At 41.8% G+C, this 24,661-nt stretch overlaps 1 protein-coding gene and 1 long non-coding RNA gene across 8 annotated transcripts in view; one reads left to right on the plus strand and one right to left on the minus strand.

The window, feature by feature from the left end:
* LOC135793182 (uncharacterized) overlaps positions 1–24,229 on the minus strand; it is a 47,522-nt gene extending 23,293 nt beyond the window's left edge. The window contains exon 1 of the long non-coding RNA XR_010548553.1: positions 24,105–24,229. This is a non-coding gene — a long non-coding RNA (uncharacterized lncRNA). The remainder of the gene's footprint in view (positions 1–24,104) is intronic.
* Positions 1–24,661, plus strand: part of Lar (tyrosine-protein phosphatase Lar) — a 208,598-nt gene that overhangs the window by 92,616 nt on the left and 91,321 nt on the right. For all 7 annotated transcript variants that reach the window (XM_065304007.1, XM_065304006.1, XM_065304011.1 and 4 more), the window contains one exon: positions 6,262–6,334. The gene's annotated coding sequence lies outside the window, so the exon portion shown is untranslated. The remainder of the gene's footprint in view (positions 1–6,261; positions 6,335–24,661) is intronic.

Below are 24,661 nucleotides of genomic sequence, written 5' to 3' on the forward strand. Positions count from 1 at the left end.
ATTCATGCGCGGATTCATTATTTTGCCCGGCGCCTCCACCGCGCGCCGCATTTAACTTGCGGCATAAATTCATAAAGAAGCCGGTCAGGCGCGGCCGTGCATCATGCATATGCTCATCTGAATAATGTTCGTAGTTTTAACGCGGCGTGCTTTTTTTATTGGTTTTATTTCGGTCACATTTATTGGGTTAGTTGGCGAGAGAAAAATCGAGAATTGCAATGAAAAAGTTGGCTAATGAATAATTCAATCGTCTGCGAAATTGTAAGGTCGTGCGGACGAAAAGTCGTTCGGGGCGATAATTTCGCTCGTAAAAATTGATTTATTGCGCGTTTATTGTATACTCGTTTATGTATTTTTTCTAAATCGCTTGATTTTTTGCCGAATTTTGTTTCTTTCTTGCATGATTACCACAATTATTAGCGAATTACTCATTTCCCGGCTAGACTTTCGACATTTTATTTTTTTATAACCTTTTATTTGACGATTATTACGGTAATTTTCTATTTTTGTCCACTTGCATAAATTTATTTACCTTGGAGTGGTTGTTTTTTTTTTGTGTGTTTGGCGTGGGAAATTTCGTCTGAGGTTGTCGCCAACAAGTGCATTAAGTCGGAGGTAAACATAACGCTGATATGCAAGCTCATTATTTAGTGACGATGCTTTTACCGAACGCCCACGAAGCAGCCGAGCACGTCGTCAGCCACCTGCTCGCCGCGCTCTCCACTACTTTTCATCCTGTCGCCGCGACGACTCTGGTTTTGTAAGACGACAATGACATCGACGTGGTGAGACAAGACAAGGCGTGAATTATTCGTGCGAAATTTTCCAGCCGCAATTTTCTGATTGAGTGTTTTTTTTCTGTTTTCATGTTTTTGCTTATCTCTGACATAATATATATTTTAATCTGTGTTATTATGCAGGTGTACAAGTTGTATTACTATGTAAAATCAGTACAAATCTCATTTGAGCACCGGCTGAGTTTTTGTGCGTTTTTCGGAGAAGTTTTTCATTTGCAACCAATTTATGCTAAGACCCAGCGCTTGCCCGTCATGTCGACACGTCAAATGTCTGCCGCGGTGTGCGGCGGATTGCGTCTGTCACGCATAGTCTTCGGATTATATTTTTTTGCGGCACGTCTGCATTCTTTATGAGATGAAACATCTGCAAATTGAGCACCATTTTCGAGAATTTAGATTGTTAGTGTTTACATGCGATTGCGTGTGCGGAATTGTTCTCACTTTCAACATGGGGGGTTATTTTTTGTTTGTGGCTTGCTATTTTTATAGCACGAAGAAAAAAAAGTCCATCAGACAAGACACGTTTCAGACTCCTCCGAAGGGAGTTGTAAAGCAACGCGTCGAGCCAACGTCTTCGTGTTCGTTGTGGGGTGGCGCGGTTGTGAGGGGTGTGATGTAGCCGCCTCCCGTAGATTAGCACGGCTTATTCCCTGCATAATTCATCCGGATAGAAAATCCCTATTGTCACCTTTCACCCACATTTAATCATGTTTTCTTTGGTGTTGATGGTCAGAAAACAAGAAATTGATCAACAGTGAAGAGTAGAATATTGATCATTTTGTTTGCGAAAGTTTTTGGTCTTTATGTGTGTCCCAGGAGTGGTAAAGCCCATGGATTATATTTAAAATCCAGTTTACGGGCACTAAACGTCGCCGGTAAGCTGAACCGATAGGCCCGATATGCATCTGTGGCGGTGGTCGCGCTGCAATATGGAGATTAAGATGCGTCCTGGGAGCGTCTGCCGCCATTGTTCATATTCGTACACCTTTCTTACTCCAGAGAGTAAGCTATAAGTTTATAAGTTTTGCGATTTTCACTCAATAATCCTCACAAATCAAGTTTTTAAAAAAGTTTTTATAAAAATTTATTTTTTAGTTTTTTTCATGAACATACTGTATATAATGTGAGTTTAGTACGTATGTGTTTTGTAGAAATATCGTCTATTAATGCAGAACTTTAGGTTGGTTGTTTAGATTGCGCGAAACTGAGGCGAATCATTTACGCCGATTGCACATCTGTTTTCGGGAAAACAAGCGAAACGAAGGGGGCATACATATGTAACGCGCGCTTGCTAGGAAAATGTAAATATGGTGGAGGCGCGCGCGGAACGATAAGCGCGTCTAACAGCCCGACCGAGTGCAATGAACATTCGGTCGGACTAAGCCCAAAGCGGCTGCAAAAACTCAAAAAGCGAGAAATCTCGGGCTTATCACTCTCTTATCTTCACAACATAATAATATTATATTGTTTCGGGCGTTTCCTGTGATGTGAGGTAATAATAATTTTCGAAATATATTAATATAATATTTAAATTTATTATTTATTTGCGCCTGGGTGAAACTGAAGCTTTTCGCACACAACTCAACATCCTGAAACTATCTCAGCGAGTTTGTCGGTCGCCGGATGGCGCCGGGGCGGATGAACGTGTCCGTGTTTAATTAGTTTCGACCGAAATACGTAAATTAAATGCGACTCTCTCTTCCCTCACACACGTAAACACACAACACACGCACACATATGTGTATTACTTTCAGTTTGCAGTTTTGCATCTGCTTCGAGGAGAGTTTAGTGTCTAGCTGGTCCTAGCACGGGCAGTTGAGTTGGTTCGAAAGCTTTCGAAAATGTTACACTTTGATGCGGTGTGGTGTAGTGTGGCGTGCGGCGTTAAAGTCAGTCGAAAAGTGAAGATTGCTTCTGCCATGCTTCATGAGTTTGTGCTGGGATATATATGCACATGACGGTGGTGGTTCTACCTCTGCTCTCTGTGCCTTGAAAGGTATGGAGCATGTGGGAAAGTGGAATGGATGGACGCGGCATCTCTCGGCTTGGTGGTGCTCTGCGCGCACCGAGAGCGTGTGTAAATTGTCGAGTATTGTTTTAGGCGGCCGTAAATATAAATGGCGCTTGTCGGCTCCGTATCGCTTCGTATATAAATTACCTCGTAGGTTACGCGCGCGCAACGCCCTTTTCGGGTGCTGGGGCCGTGCAACAGGAACAAGGCAACATATATAGCGAAATGTCAAATATACAGTTTGTTTGTAATGTTTGTAATTTTGTGTGCTATTAAAATGGCGTACTTTTTATGATTTTTGCTTTTTTAGTAGTTTGAAGTCGTAATTATAAATATATTCAACGTAGGGTGTAATGTATCTTCTCGGGAGGCTTGAGACTTTATTAAAAATTTATGCAAAACGCGTTATCAAATATTTTACGAAGCGTTTTCTGGCCACGTCCAATGAAGCAGGTTATTCATGGCGTGGCGCTGGGCTTTTACACTTCGTGCCTCTTATGGTGGTGGCCGTTTATATTGCTTCATATTTTCTAATATTTTCCTTTATCTTAAGAGCTCTGCTTGTCTTTGGTCGAATATATTTCAACCCTTTCGGAGGGATTACGTTTGCGGGTAAAAAAGTAGAGGATGAAATTAGTTTAGTTTTTTTTTGTTTTGTTTAATTTTGTGTTTTTATTTGCAAGTTTATTTCGTTTTTGTTTTTGGGTAGTGACAGCTTATTAGCTAATTTACGTCGGGGTTCTTCGCACCGCCGTGCGCCTGAAAAGCATAAGTGTAAAACACGCTTTTGCAATTACCAGCCAAAGTTTCGCGCGCTGTGTTTGAGTGCGATGGGGGCAAAGAGCGCCTTTATTCTTTATCTGTGCACCTTTTTAGTGGAGGCGCCGGGCAGCGGCCGGTGTGATATAGTGCGGAACTTAAAATGTTACTGAAATGTTAACGCGCCACGAAAGATGTAAAAAGCCTGCGCTAAAACACCACTGCTGTAAAAATTTCAAGTCTATTGTTTAAAATAATAAGATAAAATGATAAAAATATCAAACTAATTCACAAACATTCAAATTATTTTAATTTTTAAAATTTTTATTGAAGTTTTTCATTTGTGATAATTTTAACGCACTGTATATTAGAGTGTTGCTCATGTTGCACATACACGAGGATCGTAAAAGTTTATAATTTAATTTCGCGAGGCTAGTGCGGCTGATACACGCGACGGTGCCGTGTGCACGATTTAATTAAAGTCGCGCTCGTGGCAAAAATTACACAGTCTTTTGAAATACATTCATAAATACAAGGTGTGATCATATTTCTATTCTAAAATCAACGCTATTAAAATGTCTACGATATTTTCCGCTTAAATCTAACTCCATCTATGTGTCAATTTGGTAACTAATTAGAGCACACTTAAATAATAAAGTGTGAAGGCACAAATCAATGGTACTTTTTTGAATGACGTATCGCATAATGGATTAATCCCTGCGAATGTGAGCAAAACCTTGTCGGGCGACAACGAAAGCTTTTCTACTTCTTTTTCGGCCTCTCTCACACTCGCATTTGGAGTTTTTTTTGCAACATCCATCGTTCCTTTTTGAGTAGCGTTCAATACGAAATGACATTACGCGAGAAAGGATGAAACGATGAACACCGCGCGCGGAAAGTGGGCATTCGATTTGCTCCACCGACGGCGGCAGCAACGGTTAACAAAGATTCGCGTCGACGATTCGCATCGAGGGCGCGCGCCCCGTCGATGGATGAAAATCGAGCAAAGCGGGATCTCGTCTCGATGAGTGCCTATAATCTCCGGGCGCGTTCGGTTTCACCGCTCGTTACAATCAAAGGCCCGCTGGGATAACACAATTTTGCTTTACTTTACTTTTCTATTCTTTTTTTCGTCGCTTTCTTAAAAAAGAACACTTTGTATAATCCTACTTATTTTTATTTAACTCAAATAAGTTTAATTTTAATTTATTGTATTTTTAGTAGTTTTGCGTATTATTTTGAAACGATGTGTTGGTTGGTATGAGTTCAGTTTGAGCTTTGAATGTAGAGTAAAGCGAGCGTAAAGCAAATAAAGCATAGGTAACAACTATAGGTAACTAAATCGTTTAAAAGCGTCTCGCGGCGCAGCAATAACAAGCCCTCGTGAGCGCGCGCCGATAGAGAAGTTCCGGTTGCGCGAGTTTCGCGTCCTTTGGAGCAGCGGGGGCAGGTCGAGTCAGGGCTTGGACAACGAGACACCTCCAGCGCTTGTCGTCTCTGTAATTTGCCTGGTTTCGCTAATTAGGAACCGTAGACGTTGTGCAAGCACTCAACTTGGACATTCAAAACTATACTCTGTACAAGTTAAAAGCAACCAAATCATTTCCATCAAAAATTATTATTTTGTCTTTAAACAACAATAAACACTTTTGGATAATTTTTGGATGTTTTACTGATAAAACATTTTGAACTTGAATTGAGTATAGTTCCTGTAACGACTTGTTTCGTGACAAGTTGTTCGTGACTGTCGGGAGTCGCGACGCTCACTTGTACTTATCTGCTTGTACAGTGACTACTCCTCCACCTAGCGCTAGTTATTGGGGGGCGGTCGGCTGTGATGTTGGAGAGTTGATGTTGTAGTTGGTCGGGTCGGTTGAGACGCGGTTTGTCCGCCGGTCGTTGGAATAGTTTTGCTTGATTACTCACGGTTAGCATCATCATCATCCGTGCTGCCGTCCAGGGCGGCAATCCTATGGGGGGTGGCGACCCTTGCCGATTCGCTCGTCATTACACCCCGACGCTTGTTGACGCTTTAATTCAGCGGCGGCGCGCGCGCGTAACCTGCAAACCGGAAGCGGAATAGTTTACGAGGTGTTTTGGTGCTTGCCTCGGCGCAAAACGAGAAACGCGACGGGCTCAAGTGCCCAGTTAAAACTCAAATTAGTCTTGTAATACAAGATGTACTTAACAACTATCTGGTTTTAAGCTGGGAGGTGGTAAAGGGGATGTTATGAGATTTTGGATGATTTTATGATATGATTTTGTTTATTTTTGCTTTTTTTTTTTGGTTTACTTCCGTAGGTAGTTATCTTTTACATTATACATGCATATGCGCAGCTATATATCTAAATAAATGTAAATATCTAAAGCGGAAAAATAGTCGCGTCACGTTTGGGCGTCATGGCGTCACGTCGCGACTCTCAATGCGCTTACGTCGATGTACTTATGCATTACGTAACCGTTACATTCACCCTCGGCGCATTGCCACCTGCCACCGCCGTGCGCCACCATCTTGGATAGTCTAAGTCGGTCGAAAATGGTTTAACTAAATGTGTGCATTTTTTTACAATTTCTTTGTATTGATATTTCTAAACGAAATTTAATAAAATAAGAGTTCCAATTTCATTTTCTTAGCGATATTGTATCCTTTGCTTCCTGAAAATAAAAATTTAATTTTTTTCTGTTTTGTTTCAGATATTTTTTAAGGATCAATTGAATCGAAGACGCTCCTCAACGTGGGAGAGACGAGGACGCCGTCATAATAACAGTGAGTACATTGTTTTTTCGTTTCTATTGATTGAATGAATGAAATAATTATGAGATGGATCCAAATCGAACCAGAAAAAAGTTTTAAAAGTTAATATTGGTAATAACCAATTATTTTTTATTGCGTCTGATGGGAAATGATAAAAAACGTCTTGTCCTTTTTGTGCGGGTCGACATGAAGGTCACTCGTCAATCAAGCGATAGATTCCTAGACATATTCCACATTCCCTTCCACAATCTCTGCCTGTGCGCGTTGCTTTTTTCTCGTCCTTTTGTATATCACGTCTTTTTTTGTTGCGGGAGATTTTTTTCTTTGTGCTGCGTGTCAGGGTGGTATATAGTAGCATCTGGTCATCTGGTCACGGGGCATCCCGCGGCCGGTTTAGGGTTTTTACGAGTCCTCCGACTACAGTTAGATATGACACACAGGACGACTCGCCCCCTCAAAAATACCTCGATAGAGAGAAAATCCGCCACGTCGAGATGACACAATCGCGTGTGAGCGCGGGGATATTTTCTCCTCTGACCGTTGGGGGCTTTTTCGTTTCTCGACATTTTTCGCCGCCACACATGTCCCGGGTTAGATGTGTGTGTGTGTTGGTAGTCGGTCACTCCTGGCAATCGTTTCCAATCGCTTTATTCGTATAATACGTGTCCGTACCTTGGCGCATAAAAATCTGTATCGTGTAATATTCCGTCTCTGCGTGGCGCTGTGAAAAGGGTGGAAAAGGAACGTGTTGCGGTCGTCGGGTTTGACTCAATCGACTAATTCCGCGCTCGGTTTGTACACATAACCACGTACTACGTACGATATACACGGACGGCGCATCGAGCGATCGTAAATCTTTTTCAAATTTCCAACCAAACGATCGAGTTGGAGCTGAGGGTTGCTACTCTCTACTGCTGGTGGCCAAGGAAGGCAACGCCTCGAATTACGAATTTACGAATAGATGAATGGATTATACCGAGGATTATTTATTGGCGAACGGTTTTATGATGGCTTCGATTCGAGTTAAATATTTATACAGAGCTCGTTTTTCTTAAAAACATTCGGAAATTCAGATATTCATTAAATATTTATTTTGTATTTAGGCTATGTATGTGTGTGTGTATGTTGGGTTGCGTTATTTGCTTTCGAAAAATTAAAATGTTTGCAAACATTAGTTACAAAGGACTTTGAAACTAAACAAGTTTATTTGCGTTATCTCCGGGGGTAGTTTAGCATTTGCGCGAATTTTTTCGCAGCGGTTTTGTGCGTCTGTCGTTCTTCCGGGGCGCTGTGCATGCCCGTGAGGCATAATGCTTTTTAGCAGCGGTGCGAAGCGTTTCTTTCTAATGGACTCGTTTTTAGACAGAAAAACGAGAAAATAACACGCAGTAAACGGGGACAAAACTGAAAAATACAACCGGAAAAGTGCTGCTGCGTTTTTTGCCAAAGGATTACCGAAAGAGGAATGTAATGTTCTTGTTCTGGTAACATTCACGTTTTGTCGCGCGCGCGCGGTCAGAAAACGTTCGTAAACATTCGAAACGGATTCGAATCGACCACAAATTCACCGCGTTTAGCATTTTTTGCGCCGCGTGGTGTTAATCTTCAGCCTGAAACTGCGGAAACTAACAATTGCAATCTGTAAACGTAATTTTTGCATTTATTTTGTTTTATTTTTCTTTCGGGGTTGTAATTTATAAGGATTAGTAGTTGTAGTGTATGCTTATCGATAAAAAAACGCATAAAATTCGTGCTTGAATTTATTTCTGCGGATAGTTAAAATATTGCAAACGCTTTTTGCTCTTACTCGTGTCGCTGCTCTCTGACTCGACGGCGGGGCTTCTAGAAAGCTGGTAGATGTGCACCCCCTTATGTAGGGAGGCGGCTCCATAGCTAACGGTATTAGCCTTGCGCTCATCCGGGAAATGCGTCCGCAGAGACAGTTTATTGCGAAAAACACTTAGACGATGTGTGCGCGCAGGAGGCGTAGGCGGCGTGCAGACGAGCCGAGGTGGTTTATTTAAGAGATTACACTTCTTGATAGTTTTATTCGGCGGCGGCATCATCTTGGGGCGGGCGCTGCACCTGCTCGTTACGCATTAATCCATATTGCGGGGTTGAGTGCGCAAAAAATGTGTGCTTCGGTTTAAACTTGAATTTTTCGGAGCGTATTATTAGTGCGCATTTAGTAACAACTTTATTACGCATTTAACCGCCCACATTGAATCGAAATCTATCGTGTGTCGCGTGTGTTTTCGTGCGTTTCCACTCGACATCGCACAACTTGTCCAACGTCTGTAATTTTCTTACGTCTGGTGGGCCGGCTCGTGATAGATTAAATTAAAAGATAAAATCCTCGCGCGATAATAAATTACGTTTTACGATGAGTTATATTGCGTTTTTTTTTTCGTTGCGTCTCTCTGCGTGTGCCGCTTTATTGTTGCTTTCTCCGAGGGCGGCGGCGGCAGCGGCGGCGTTATTAGCTATTATTTTTTGTGTCTCGCCAACCCTTCGACGGTGGGGTATGATTTTTTTATGGACATAAGCGGGCTATTAACTCGGCTCGCCGCTAACACAAGTTTCTATTAAAGCAGCCGCGGGCGGAGAGCAAATGAAAACACAAAAAATGAACAAACACGATGCGAAAATACTATGGAATAGAGCAGCGCGATGAAGATGTGAAAAAGTCGGGAGCCGGTGAATTTTAGTTGATATTTTCAATGCGTCTACAGGGTAGTTCATAATTGGTCATCGTTAAGATGGGTGCGGGTCTTGAATGTCCAGCTCACTTGCTCATGAATATGTTTTTCAATGGACTATAAACCCGAGTTATGTGTGTTGGACTTTTTTTCGCTCTCTAGTGGGGTGGTTGTTTGTCCAAGTGCTTCCAACCACGTATACTGCCATACCATGCGCGCACGCTAATGATATGCAAGAAATAATAAACGCTAAACGCTCACTTCTCAACTCAACTCGACTGAAATGTGAAAGGAAAAATCATAAAAATAAAGCGGGCGTATAAAACTTTTTTCTCTCTGTTTTTTTTTTTGTAGGAATCTAGAAGAATTGAGCGAATGAAATGAAAATTCTAGTCCGCACATGTGCTTATTGAGAATAAGGTGGAAAGTGGAAATGTAGTTGAAGTTGGTTTACTGGAATTTCGTGTTATGACGCGCGTCGCGTGCGGTGAAACTTTTCAGTTTCTTTTACCACTTTAGTAATACCCTTATAGTTATACTCCATTCTGCGCCGAGTTGTAATTCAAAGTGTTTGCCTTGATTTGGAATAATAACAAGTTTTTGGAGCACATAAAAAATACAAATTGCGGTTGTTAATTTGAAAATTTATTGTTACGATAGGAATAAAATCAGATTAGAAAAACATGAAATTTTGGTATTTTTTGACAATTAATTTAAGGTAGATGAGGAAAATTTGTTTATTTTTGATATAATCTTTACGCACACACAGCCTCCGGTGGTGTAAACTAATCCGCTAAGAAAACTTATTTTCGCGACTAAATATTTATTGCAAACGCCCGCGCGTATGCCAATATTGTGCCGTCGTGCGCCTGCTTTCTCTACCCACCTATATGCTCATTTAAAATTCAAATCAACTTAATTAACTAATTTAATATATGCGGTAAATATAATATATCGTGCTGCACTCTCTGCAAACAGCTCCGAACTACTCCAGCGTTTATCAATATAGACGCTATTTATGATTAGGCGATAATTTTCTCAAACACACAGTATATGTGTGTTTGGGAAATTTTCACCGGAAATTATTTTGATATTATAAAATACACATTCATGTTGAGAGCGTAAGAGGGAGAGGATGCCGGTTAGAATAACGACACACCTAATTAGAATGCAAAATGACTTTTCAATTAACTTTGCAAAATCAACAGAAAGAGTTGGGTTTGAATTGGGTAAGCCAAGTGGAAGGATGACGGGATGGAGAGAGGGGCGGCTGAATAAGAGAGACTTGAGATTCTGAGGAGGACCCAGGACGAAGGACATGCAATACAGAAGAGGCTAGGATAAGTGCACCGGGGGTGAATATATAAGTGTAGCAAGCTGGAGGGATGAAAATATAGGTGCCTACTTGAATAGAAAATAGAAAAAAATGGAAAATTATAATTTATTAATTAATTTTTGTTGCGGTAATTTTGATTGTCATTTAGATGAGGAATTTTTGTGGGTGTACGTGAATTGTTGCGGATTTTCGCGCGATGTAACTTTTTAATTAATTAATTAATTAATCAAAATTCGAGCGCGGGAATTTTATGCGCCGCGAACAAAGCGAGAGCAGCGCATCGAACGGCACTTGTAACTGTCGACACATATACACTCTCTCACACCTCAGCGCGGCGGTTTTTGGCAGCGCGGTGGTGGGCGGCGAACGATGCTCGAGTGGTTTTCATCGCCACGTGGTGCCAGTGACAGATTTCGCGAATATCGTCGTGTCTATTATCCGACACCTTCCTCTCCTCCTCGCCCACTTCGCCGAGTTCATTCTGGCACTCGATAGATGTGTGACGGGTGAAAATATAATCTGTTCACGTTCAAAAATTACGATTTTATTCCGGAGAGTATTAATTTGTTATTGAGGATTTGAACGTGAATAGAGTATAGATGTATTGAAATTTTGGCGGATTCGTTGTCGACTTGGAATGGACGTTTGTACGCTCAAAACGCTCTCGGTAAATTGAATCTATTCCGATTGATTGACGCGCGCGTCTGAATGAAATCCTTGTTATCACTTGGATCACTTAAGCGGCAGTCAGCGCGCGCGCTCGGCATCTCTCGATTGAGCGCTTTGTTTCTTTCATTGTTGCGCACCCTTGACTAATGCGACTGCCGGAATTAATCAGTTTGTAGTATGCTAAATCTACCGAATTCAATTTAATCTTCTAGTTGATTGAATTACTACATCTTTTTTATTTGAGGAAAAATTTGTTTTTTTTTGTGTGTGTGAGGAAATATTATTTGGTTTTGCGGTTTTTTCACGTCTGTAGTGCTTTGTTGGACGGAGGGCGCATCCATTTTAATACATATAATTTGTCTTCATTTCCCGACACGAAGCGACGGCAGCGGAGCAAGGGCAGCGAGCGTATAATTAGTTGGCCTCTTCGTGCCGCCCCCGCGGCCACCCCTTGCACGGCGCGCCGCATTAAAATATACATTAATTAACGTAAGAATTTAAATATATCCGCTCGCCTGCCTCTTCAACCCTTTCTCTCATCCTGCGAGCGCGTGCTGGTCGACAGTCGACAAGCGAGCACTTTGAGACTTTTAGACTTTGAAAGCCTTGGGAACCAAAATAAAAACGTTGATTTTTTTTTTGTGCAGAAGTTTAGATTCTGAATGAAAATATTTTGATGTTTTTTGTGAAACATATTTTTGGAATTCAATTTGCTTAAATCTCAGTGTAGTGGAATGAAATTGCTGGTTCATGACATTCGACAGCTCGAGATCCAGTTTCAGTTTTGCAACATTGCAACAACATTTTGACTCGGCCAGATCTCATATTCAGAGAATATTCATGTGCGCAAGTTTCGGACCCCGCAACTCTTGAGACATGCGAATCTTTCGATTATTCTGCGAAGCGGGACACTTTCAAAAGACGATTCACGATGCTGCGGCATTCAATTCCGGCTAAGTTTCGGCCGCTGGACGCTCGGAAGTCTTCGACTTTTGATGTCTATTGGCTCGTAACATCTCGTGGACATTTCGCGGACATCGTCCGGTTAAATGCGCCTCCCCCACCCGCCCCCAACATCTTTACCAGCGCAGGGATGAGGAAGCGAATGAAGGAGCAAGATATTGTATAAATAAGTTTTCCGAGGCAGCAGCAGCTCTCTCGGACGAGACAACTTTGTCGATGCGAAACATAAAATGCGGAATTCGAAATGCGGCAGGCAGCGTGTTCTGAAATGTGAAATGTAAAACTAGTCTACAAGTGATACTACTTGGCCTGGTATCGAAATCAAGAAATCAAGCTGCCGCGGAGTCCAAGTTGCTTGCGCTTGCTTCTTCATTGGAAAGGTTTGGATGGACGCGGAGATTCGGGTTCCGCAATGAGCGCGCGCCGAAACTTTTTGATCCCTTTCGTCCTTTTATAACATTCTGCCTCGCGGACGCGCAACACGAGAGTAGTCGAAATATAAATCCAGCGCGTTTCTTTATTCGTCTTTCCGTGGCGCGGAACTTCTTCGGAGTTGTTCAAGCGCGAGCAAATTGTGAAACTAAAAATTAATTATACAAATTGATTTACTTCTTCTCCATCTTGAATGAATCTCAAGTTTATCATGAACACATAGAGATTTTAATTAATTATTTTTGATTTCACAAAATGCACATAACGAAACTTTTAAATATAAAATTTTATCAGAAAAGATAAAATTTATGTCAATATTTGGAAATATTATCCAATATATTATATAGCTCGTAAGTGTGGTCAAGTGATGCGTAATAAATGCCGTAATCGATTATCCCGCACAGATTGCACACGCTGCGTTCGATAATCCGCGTAAATCAAATCGTTATTTCGCTATTTGAACATTCATCCCGCTAAACGACGCCGATATAAAACTGATCGCGCGCGCTTGTAAATGTTTCCCATCATTTATTATCGTCAACATAATAAAGAAATATATTCGTGTTTCATTTAATTGTTCACATTGTATGAAATGCGAATGCTGACAGAGCATGATTGCGATATGTGCAACCAAAAAGTGTGCGCACAACTTGTGTAAACACACCTCACCCACATACACTCCGCAGATTCCGACAGGAGTCTGTGGAGTGGTGTAGCTGTAATGACACACCGCAGATATTCCGGCACTCATCCACCTGGCGCGCCGAATTTGCATACACTGTCGGTGCAAAGCTGCGCCAACATTGCGATACTCTCCATACATTCCAGGCACCGCTCTAGATCTATATGTCTACGCAATGCTTGAAAGAGCTTTATGTCCTTCTACTGCTTCGCGTGGCTTACTCTCCGGTGTATTCTGCATTGCTCGAGATTCACTGGATGAGAGACTAGTAGTACGAGTACTAGTGGTGTAATACTGGCGATGGGGTATGAGTTTTGGGGGAAGATACGGGACATGAAGACATAAGGATTCCAGATTCCGCGAAAACTGTCGGCGTAACGGCTGCGAGTACGACCGTAAATAGCTTTATCGGGAGCGAGCTGCTAAGTCCCTTTTACAACTTTGGCGAAGCCGTGCGGTGGCGTCTAATTGTTAAATTCAGTCGACGACGAATTCCGCTGTTCTTTGAGCTGCATCAGAGGTCAATTTAATAGAATTTAATAGAATTCATAGAAATATTTCTATTGTTTTGATGTAATTTCAAAATTTTCAGTTTTTAATTAAAATTGTAGAAATTCCTGGCGCTGGATTAACCAATTGTCGAATGTTTTGTTTGGATAATTTAATTTCGGCGATACACTGCGTGCGTAGTCACTATAGACAGTGTAAATTAATTCTCGGTTCGTTAATCGTATCAATAATCAATTAGCTTCAGGTTTTGGCGGTGGGGTGTTTGTAAGTGCATGTTCCGGGATGTTGCGGGCGTTTGCACAGGAGCGTTTATCAATCGACGCACTCTAATATCCTGCCTGCGCCTCCACCATTGGAATGCGCAAATAGTCAGTCGACGGGTGGTATGTGTGTGTGTGTATTGCAATCATCGGCGTGTTTGGTATATAGCTACACACATCACAACGCGGATGGCAAACACTAATCTGCATCAATATGCCTTGTGATGGCGGAGCTGAATGCGCTCAATGCATCATCATCAGCACATCATCACCTCGGCTATGATTTGTGCTGCGCTAGTGCAAATACTTTAAAGATTTAATATTTGTTTGCGCGTGAGAGAGAATTTAACGTCGCGTGAATAATGATAATGCGCGGTGCGCATTTACAAGTCCATTAATTGTCATCGAATGTGAATGAGAATGGGGATGATGCGGCGCTGCGGACGAATGATTGCATTCGGAGCTGTCGGCTCCGAACGCACAATGCGTTATTAGATAATCGCAAGTAGGTGCTCGTACCTGAAATAACAGGCATTACACACGTTGTCGTTATTGACGCTCGTTGTCGAGGAAAGCCACTGTCACAATGACAATTGCTAATACAAATGCTCGGATAATTGTAGAATATTAGTCTTTATATTGTACTTGTGAAAATAATATTATTGTGTGCTTAAATTTAATTTTCTTGGAAGTTATTTTTGAAAAGTTTCTATATGTGTGCAGTCATGTAGCGCCGCGCAGTCGGGCGCGGGTGCACAAATTACACACATTAGCGATAAGCAACATTAAGTCGGAATTACGTTATTAACGTTATTAGCAGTTGACCGGCCGGTCGGAGCTGAACGATGGCGGCAAACATCGCCAGCGACAATGTAAATACGCAAATACCACAAATACTTCACTGAATGTACGTGTGTATCGAAATGAAACATCATAAAAAATATGCAAAACGCCGGAGTGCATGCTATAAATTACCTCAGTGAAAAATATGCAACGGTAAAAAACGAAGTGATATCATTTTAAGACATCGTAAAATGACGCTGATAAAAACACATGGTGATAGCTTAATTAATTGTGTTTGTTGTTGAGTAAATATTTAATTATTGTCTTTGAGGAAGTCGCCTGCATCTAGCATTAGTTATTAATTTAATGCTTCGGATGTGTTAGTGAGGGTTTTGTGTGTGTGTGGGTGTGTGGGTGCTAGCAGAACGCAATATTAACTAATGCGTTGCTAATACCTGCGTTGTCTGACAGGCTGCTCTATTGATTATTAATTAATTATGCTGCTTAAGTAATTGCCTAATGGAACTAACTGTCGTGTAACGGGTTACCGAAACTCCTCTACAGTCGGTGTTATTATCTGACTTTTTCTTTAATTTCTTTTTATTTTTTATTTTTACAAACAAAACAATTAACTCGTATGTATGAAAATAATTTAATTTTAATTTTTATGTTTGTATTCGGATGAAATGCAAGATATTGTTAGATTTTTGTTTGTGATGAAAAGTTTTGAAAACTTTGCCCGGCGCCTCCACGATATATACTTTCATTGGCTTTTAAACGTCGAAGCGTGCGCGGCTTGTGTTTGCGCTTGCGATTTCAATTTCGCTGCATAAAACATTTGTTTTCCGCTATACTTGTAGCGGAAATCTTCAGTTCACATTACGGAATGTTTTGCAGTTTTATCATTTCTTCGCACAACTTTGATCTGCACCCGCAGAGATTAAATTTCGCATTTTTGTGCAAAGTTTAAATTAAATAAATTGGTTTTTAGCGTCGTCGGGGTTTCATTTGTTTGTCGGTTGTATGAATGCACACTTCATTAGTCGCCCACCTGGGAATAATTTGCGCGTAGGAAAAATTAATGAATCCTTGACAGCGCGCGCACAATGCAGCGAATTGTTGAACGCTTGACTCGTGCGTTCGTTTTTTTCTTTTTCGTATTTAAACTGTCGACGTAATTCAACCCACTGAATAAAAGCAGACAAGTTGATGTTCTGTTCGTTGGGGGTGTGAGGGTGGTAGAACAGGACCAGCGGGGAGGGAGAAAATGACGCGAGGAATAGAAGCCGCGTATTCGAACACAGCGTGGATCCGTGAAAAGGGGCTCCGCGCTGCGCTCGCGTGCAACTTGACTCCTTTTGTGCCCGGGTGCGTATCCTCGCGTACCTGATGCATCTTAACAACATCCACCTTTTCCGGTACGGCATCCAGTCATTCGATATCACTGTTATGAGATCCTGTTACTCGAACACGCTGCGAGAATGCTGCGTTCAATAAAAGTCAGGCGAATTTCTTTTTCAATTTTTTTGTTGTTTGTGTTTTGTTGATGTTTTGATGTTTAGAAAGTCTTGCGGGGTAATTTTGTTTGTTTGGCGTGGTGATAAAATGTAACGCATTTTAATAACCGATTTTACGACGCGCTGGCCCGGCGTGGCCGTAAATCGAACGCTCATGGATTTTACATGCACTAAAACGCCGGTAATTTCCAATTAATGGTCGAATATAATTAATAGTCGCGGTTGATTGAAAAGCAAGGAAAAACCACGCCATCGACGCCCCGGTGCAAAGCAGAGGTTTAATTAAATTTGCTTTCACTTTACTCTTTACTTCACGTCGTCGTCGTGCGCCGCAAACCTTGGCGTTTCACTAAGAAACACCTCGATAAAAAATCGAAGCATTAATTTTTAATGCTCGTTCGGGATAATATGACTTGCTGCTTATTAAACACGCCTAAAACTGAGGGGGATTTATATTTTATGCGTACGTACAGATTTAGTTAGTTATCGATCGGCGAGAGATTCTGATTCAAGTATTTTTTTCTTTTGCTTTCTTTGTGGCGCTCGGTAAATCAAATAAAATTTTGCCGTGTGCACCTGCTCATGAAGCTCAGCTCTTCGCCTGCTAGTGGATATTTAAATATTTGAAATAAAGTAATGGAAACGAACGTGAGAGCTCTTTTTTTTTGCGCTGCTTTTTACGTGTCTACTTCAGCTTCATACGTTAGAGTGTTGGGAGTTTAAGCAGGAGCAATATGCCAATGCCCGGACGCGAAATCGATGGCCATCCGCGGAGGAGGGCAAAGTGTGAGACTATGCCGCCTCGGCTGCTGCCACCCCCAGAGCAACTGGGACTCTAGCTTCGGATATAGAGTTCGGGATGCAGATATAGAGACGTTGCGAGTGAGATACATCAGCGCGTGTGGGGCTCGTGCTCTCTCCGGTCGTGCATTAAATTTCATTGATCATAACTCTCAATATCGAGAGGTATAAGCGTTTGAAATATGACCCAACTACGACGGTGGTAGTCTATCTACTTTTTGAAACTTGAAACTTGAAACTAAATATGTATACGTTGACTTTTTTAGAATTAACGAAAATTTTTAGAAGTTTTGGTTGAGAATTTAATATTTGTGGGTGTAGATAATGATTTTTGACACTTTTCTAATATCCAGGGTGCAGATTTGCAATTTTTATATCTCATCGCAGCGCAAAATGGACAAATAACTAAAAGCTCGGCAGCCGAAATGGCTGGCAAAAGCTTGAACGGCAATAAAATCCCACTTTGCGCGGCACCTCCACCACGCCGCGTGTCAAACTCACGCACACACACGTTTATTTATGATCGGACGCAGAAAATACTATTAGGATGCTGAAATATATGCTAATGGCATCCGCCATCTCATACCCGCTATCATAACGCACTAAAACTTAATGCTATCTCTAAATATGCGCCTAATAAAATACGAAACTTCAAAACACCTGAAACTTGCATTTGCTTTTCAGAAACAAAAACAAAAAAAGCAGTGCATAACTAAAAAGCGACTTTTCTTTAGGTGTGCGTGTGTCTCTCTACCTTCTGTCTAAATCCAGCTTTGTTGCGGCTTCCAGTCTGGGACGTTCGCCGCGTTGTAATGTGTAATGTTGTGCGGTGTAAAATGAATAAGCAAAAAGCGCGTTAATGCGACGAGCAGCGACGTCGCGCGCAAAGCAAGTAAAGTCGCGCCGGATGGCGTAAAAGGGGTTTAAGGACTTTTAACAACTATATGGCTGAAGTTTGCGCGCGGATGCATCCAGCGAACAAAGTTTGCAGATTGCGTTTAAATGCCGCGCATTACGTAATAATCCGCGCGCAAATTTTAGAACGGCCCGCTAAAACTTGCTACAACAAAATAAACACCTCAAAATGCAACAACATGCGCCCGCCGAAACAAAAAGCGACGCCTCATCATTCTCACCGCGGTATAATATTAGATTATTTTTTAAATGAGAATTTTCGCGAGCGTGTGTGTGTGTGTGAGTGTTTAGGGGGTGGGAGAATAATGCAAAATGCAAATTGCGTGTTAATTAGTAATTCCACTCCGACGCATAACACGTATTTACGTGTAATGTATGCATGTCGCTCCCGAAATGGGAGGAAGCGACCAAGAATTGAATCCGCCGACGGCGCGCACCATAGTAGATGGTGGGGGCGGCCGTGAGGGTGTATACACGCGTGTGCGTCGTGCGCCGCGCGCGCTCTGGGACGATTCCACCGACGTTTCAGTCCGGGCATTACATGGAAATCCTTATTGTCGCCGAATGCGCATCTCGTGCACGGATGTGCGACTCATTAATATCTACTTCACACTGTATACACACTCTAGTTGCAATGCATCCTTCATAAATATACATAAACAAACGTGGAATGATTTTCATTCAATTTTATTTTTAAATATTTTTAATTATTTGAACAGATGGTATGTTCGGTTAGTTGGTTGGCTCTGTGCATGCTTAGATAATAAGCATTCATCGCACAATATGCTTCTCGTTCGTCGATATTCGTGCGATGTTGGTTTTGGTGGAGGCGCCGGGATTTCCATTAGCTGTATGCGCCGCGCGCGCCACAATACGCTGTCGGTCGTCTCACCTCAAATTTCACGTCGTCTTATCGAATCTTAAAACATACCATAGTGAAATGTCCCCGGAGGATTTATACGTGTTTATTAGGTTGCATAAATTTATAGTGACGCCATTTTAATAGCTTTGATAATTATCTTGATTCAAATTTATTTTTATGTGGATTTGAATATGAATATTTGCAAAGGTGCTAATTTGATTTGACCACACTGTATGCATTTGGTGTAAGCGTTAGATTATTATCCTTGATACAAGACTCAGCGGACCGGAGAGTTGTGTGTGCGTTCATCGCGATGGAACAATAAGAACAAGCACGAGCCATGCGCGACCGAAAATGCGGCCCGAAGGTGCACCCGCACCCGCCAGATTTGGCGGCGGTGGTAGCGGTGGCGGCGGCGATGAACATGCCCGGGATCCGAGTTAATTTTCCAATCTGCTACACAACAATCATAGCGAACAATAAGCTCATCTACTCGACGACTATGACTACAACTAGGCGACTACTGGCTGGGGGGCGGGCGCTCGCGGTATTTAATGATAATAATTATAACGCGAGAGCGCCGAAGAGCGACTCATCAACGAATGCGAATTCACTTGTGATATGTGTGAGCGCCCGCGCACAGTTCTCTATTGCGTGCTTGTAGTCGTCATATTTCGTTGCTCTAGTCTGAACACCGCGAACAACTCGCACAACAAATCCATTATACTTTGAAGCGCGTTGAGAGAATAGAACCGGTCTTTGCATATATGCAATAAATACTCGCGCGAACAAAGCGTGCAGACTGCACGGGCAAACAAAATTCATCATGAAATTGATTATTTATTAGTTTTCAAGTTTAGTTTAGTTTGTTGTGTAGGCAACTTGTTTAACACTACGTATGCGTAAGTTGGGTTGCATATAAATGAGTATTAATCTAAATTGAATTCGGACTGGGCAAGTTTTAATCCGGCGTATATTCTTGACATTTTTATGCAAAATACAAGAGGAAAATGTAATAATGGCTGAATTGTCGTCGGGGCCCTTCGAGCTCACGTTGCAAGAAATTAGAATACGGATGCAATTCCTCGTCGTGCGATGTTGTTTTTTTTATGATTGTGTTTCGTTTTTATTTGCTTTTCGATTTTCTTTTCGCGTGGCGTAGGTATTTCTGCGCGACGGAAGTTGCAAGTCGCAGGTTAGCCATTTGCATTTCGCATTTATGCACGGGGTGCCATTTTGTCCGTTGGCGTTTTCTTATTTCCGTTCATTTCTCTCATTAAAAGTTTATTTTTTCAACAAAAATTTTTTTCATCGTGTTTGTTTTATGCTGCTCAATTTTCTCTAGATTAGCATAAAGCTTATATTTAATTTTGTTTTTTTTCGCTTGCCTGGAATTTGTATACTAAGTAGGCGCAAATATCAATATATATTTTAATTAGACTATGAGCACGTTACAAAGTCATGTAAACAAGCAGATAACAATCCTAGAAACGCCTAGTTGGCAACATCTCCTCCCGGCACTTGAACGCGTACTCTAGCTCATCATTTGCTCAATTTGTAATTAATGAACATGTAATATAATGTTCTGTCAGTTTGTGCACTCATTGTTCGGCGCGACGTCGCGCGCTTCTTCATGTTTAACCGGCTTTATCAGAAAATGGAGCATATCAAAAGGGTAGTTAATCGCGCGCGCGCATATGCAAATTGTGCTCGCTCGACGGGGTGCGTTTGTCGTATGAGGTTGAGGGTGTATGTGTGTCGGTTAATAACGAAATGGCGTCCGGAATGTGCGCGCGCGCCACTTAATCATCTTACTCATGTAAATATCCTCGAGGCGACGCCTTGCAATCTTCCAAAATTTGTCACATACTGGAATTTAGATTGAAAAACATAGGCCACCAATTATACATTTAGTATGTGTATATTGGGTTGCCTATTAATAGTTTATTTCAGAGCTATCGGTTTTTATTCTTTTATTCAAACATTTTTGTGTTTTATAATTTCTCAAATGCGAAAATAACCCAGGCAACTAATTATACACTTATGATGTGTATGTTGGGTTGCATATTAATATTTTATTTGCGAGCTATTGGTTTTTATTCTTGCATTAAACGTTTTCTGTGGATTATTTGAACGGAAGCTATAGGAAGCTATTTCCGGTTGGCATTTTCTAGCTCAACTTTTACGTTCCAATAGATAATAAAAGCATAAGAAGCATGAAAAGTGCACGGAAGTGAAACGTTTGAAAATAAACACACGGTGTAGTGGTGCTGGTGGTGTGCGGAAGACACGAAGCTGGATGCACTTATCTTTGTACATCTCCTTCGTAAATGGTTGCATAAAAATTGCACGATATCACTGTTCGCTGCAAGTTCGCAACTAAACTCGCAACTTGCGCGCCGCGCGCGCGGAAACTTGAAAACTAAAATCACAATTTTATTATTTAATAGAGTGCCTAGTTTATGCTTTAGTTTCCGAACTGTTTCGAAAAGAGTATTTTTAACTTTGTGCGCGCACACACGATTGTTAGTAGTTTTGATTAGATTTTACGACTAGCGCCATCTATTGGAAAATAATTCCGAATTGTTGTGGTAATATGTCTGGTATGACTTTGTTTGCAATATGCAAGGGGGTTGTTTGTGGCTCGTGTTTCGCTTCAATCGAAATTAATTATATAAATTGCGCACTTCTCAATTAACATCCGGCAGACGTTAACGCGCGCGCTACGGGTTGCAGACCCCTTTTTGCGGACGTGTTTTGGTTTGTCTACTAATTAATTAAAGCGATCTCACCCTTCTTTTCCGCATTGCACCGACGATTGCACCCCTTTTCAATCGGCCACCATCAGTATGCACTTGTTTATACGTGAACGATGAGCTCTCTTAACCCCTCGGTCAAACAACAACGAAAAAATTAATTGCGCGCAGGTTATTTATACGTAGCTATGTAAAATTCGGTCGCGTGGCGCTCGCAATTATTTGGAAAGAGGATCAATTGATTGCGGTGAGACGGAAATGGGTGGGAGTGCGGTCGCGGAAAGGAAGCGCAACAAAGTTGCGATTAATCGCTTTTTGCGTCCTCGGCGGGGATTAATGGGGAATGTTAATTGATTTTTTGTGTGTCACGAGGGACCCCTTCGGTTATCCGCTATCGGATGATAGGCAACCCAATATACACTCGGCACTTGAGTGCTGTAAGAAGTGCGGAAACAATGAGTGACAAAGGTTAGTTTTTGAGGTACGGAAAACTTTATATATATATATATACAGAGTGTTTACTACATGTCATTTTTTTATCGTGTTTGTTTTGTTGTGGTTTTGGCTAAAATAAGCTCGGGCCATAGTTCATTGAAAACTTTCCTCATTATGTCGGTTAAGAGTCGCCCCATGCCGACATTCTCAATGTCGCCGGTTTTGCGCGGTCGTCGCCGTTGTTGTTCTTGTAATACCGAAGCTGTGTGACGCTTGTAACGGCGTCCCGTACACGAATTAAACGAAAACGGCCTTTACTTGGCGACAACGACTTTGTGGTGGAGGCGCAGGGCGTGTGTGTGTGCGTGGGCGCGCTGCCACCATTACACTTCCTGGCACACTTGTTTATTTGTTACGAAATTACAAAATTGAAACGTGCCCGCTTTCAAAAGACTATTTAATGTAATCTACGACTTTTGTAAGTATATTTAGCCGTAGGCCTAATTTCGTTTTGTATGTGTGTGTGTTTTTTTTTCAATTAACTGCGCGATCAATATTAGACACGAAGAATTTAGTTATAGTGGGTGTAGGTTTACGTTTCTTTTCTTTCTTTTCCGGTTTGGGTAGGTAATTAGTTGCAGTGGAAGTTGTGGGTTGAAGGAACGTCTCGATCGAACGGCGGCACTACTTGTAACACAGCGCCGGAGTCGTTAATGTGGAAAATTGTAATTATTTTTGAACGTGGAGGAGTAATAATGCACAATATGAAAGCGGAAAGCGTGTGGCAGCTTTCGAAAGGAGAATGAAGAGCATGCGGCTATAATTAAACTCGGAGGGTATTTATTAAAGCATAATTAGTTTTGAATCAGAGTCGGAATTTCGTGTGTTGCACGAAAAAATCAACCAGCAAATAAGATAGATTAATAGCATATATTTGATTATAAATTTAATATTTTACCGCGGATAGCGGATGTTTATTGCTAGATTTAGAATGAATATAAATGGCGAATGGTTTTGGCAATCGTGATCGCAAACGTTTTGGCCGTTTCGTCGCGTTATCGCCGTCGTCCGACTCGCATAAATATTTATGCGAAAATATCATCGCCGCGCACAATAATATCGCAGTAATGTGCAATAACTGTTATTCGACGAGCATACCAAAATGTTATACACACATAGTTGCTATTTTATGCTACTACACTAAGGATAACTAGTGCTTGCTTACTAGTGTGTGTGTGTGTGGGTTGTGTTTTGGCTTGCAGTCGGGGCGGGAATTGTATATTTGCCTTGAAATATGGAGCATTATTTATATTAAGTGCCAGCGTGATAATAACGATAATAATGATGTATCTCAACAATGGAGATATAATGTGTTTTGTATGTATTCACACAATTGTTGTCGCATTTTGAATTAATTGGTTTGTGGAATTATTACTTTTGAATCGTTTTTTCGTTTTAAAATTTTAATGGTGCAATTACGCAAACAAGGCTTTCGATGGCGAATGATCGCCGATGATCGCAAATTGAAATATTATGTTCGCATTGCAGTGGATCGCTTACGCGCACAAACAATCGGCTATTAGCATTAAAAATGCACGAACGGATCGCCGGTCGGTCGCAAGTCGCGCCTGCTTCCGGTTGGAATGTGGAGGCGCTGCGCAACAATTGCAATTGCGTCCGGGGGGCGGTATTAATCAAAACGTTCGATTTTCCGTCGCATCCACAATGCAATATTGCGGGTTTAGTTAGTTTAAATATAAAATAATGCAAGTGGCGACATCTAGCGGTGAGTAGTTTTGCAATTACTTGCTGGGAAAATGGGTTTTGTTAGGTGGATGTTGGTGGGTGTAATGTTGGTATTATGTTAAGCACTTGTTGATGGCGGTGCGTGGCACACGACGAGTATGCCCCTCGCGTTGGTAGTGCGAAGCGGAGGCGGCGTGAGCGCACGCGAATGGCGATTTATCGACGTCGCGAAAGCACAATCGACTGGCAATCTAGCGCAATCTACTCGCATCTCGACTCTCGTTCACTAATATCACGAGCGCACAAATCGAAAGCTCACTCGAGATGTTAATCTCATCGTTTCTGCACAAACGACATGGGGTGGCGCACTTTTTTTTCTTCTGTATCTAATCGAAAGTGGTTTAAAATTGACTCACCTTTTGCGTTTATTCATTGATGAATATGTATTGATAAGTTTGTGAAACTTGTGATTAGTTTTCGTGGATATTTTGCGATCATTTTTGCACCGATTGAGAGAGGAAGCGTCTACGAGGATATGTTGATAGGCGGCGACGGCGGCGGCAGTACTGGCGCGGTGTGTGCGTGCGTGCGAGCGCGCCCGCCGAGGTACGAAAACGGCGGCGCGCGCGGGCCTCTACCGCTGCCTGCCTGCCTGCCGCCTCCGACGAGGCGCCGCTCACCGTAGTAGCGGTCACGCCGGCGTCGCGCCATCCACGACACAACGTACGCGTTCGCCGCCCGAAACTTTGCTCTGTTGTCGATATATTGCCGAACGCGAGAGAAAACATTATTCAGTTTTAGTGTACAAAATTCCAGTTTAATAATTAATTAAAATTAATAGTGCGTGTTTTGTGCTCAAAAATTCTATCCTGGTTTGATCAGGATTAAAAGGATACATGACTCAATTCAAGCACGTTGATGTGATGATGTTAAGAAATGGTGCACCAACGAATTGCGTGAATTATGGATGGGA

This window comes from Atheta coriaria, unplaced genomic scaffold, assembly GCF_025399875.1.
Source record: "Atheta coriaria isolate IRGN ID8LTWV9N9 unplaced genomic scaffold, Caltech_Dcor_3.1 hic_scaffold_6_pilon, whole genome shotgun sequence".
In the NCBI taxonomy this organism is placed as follows: Eukaryota; Metazoa; Arthropoda; class Insecta; order Coleoptera; family Staphylinidae; genus Dalotia; species Dalotia coriaria.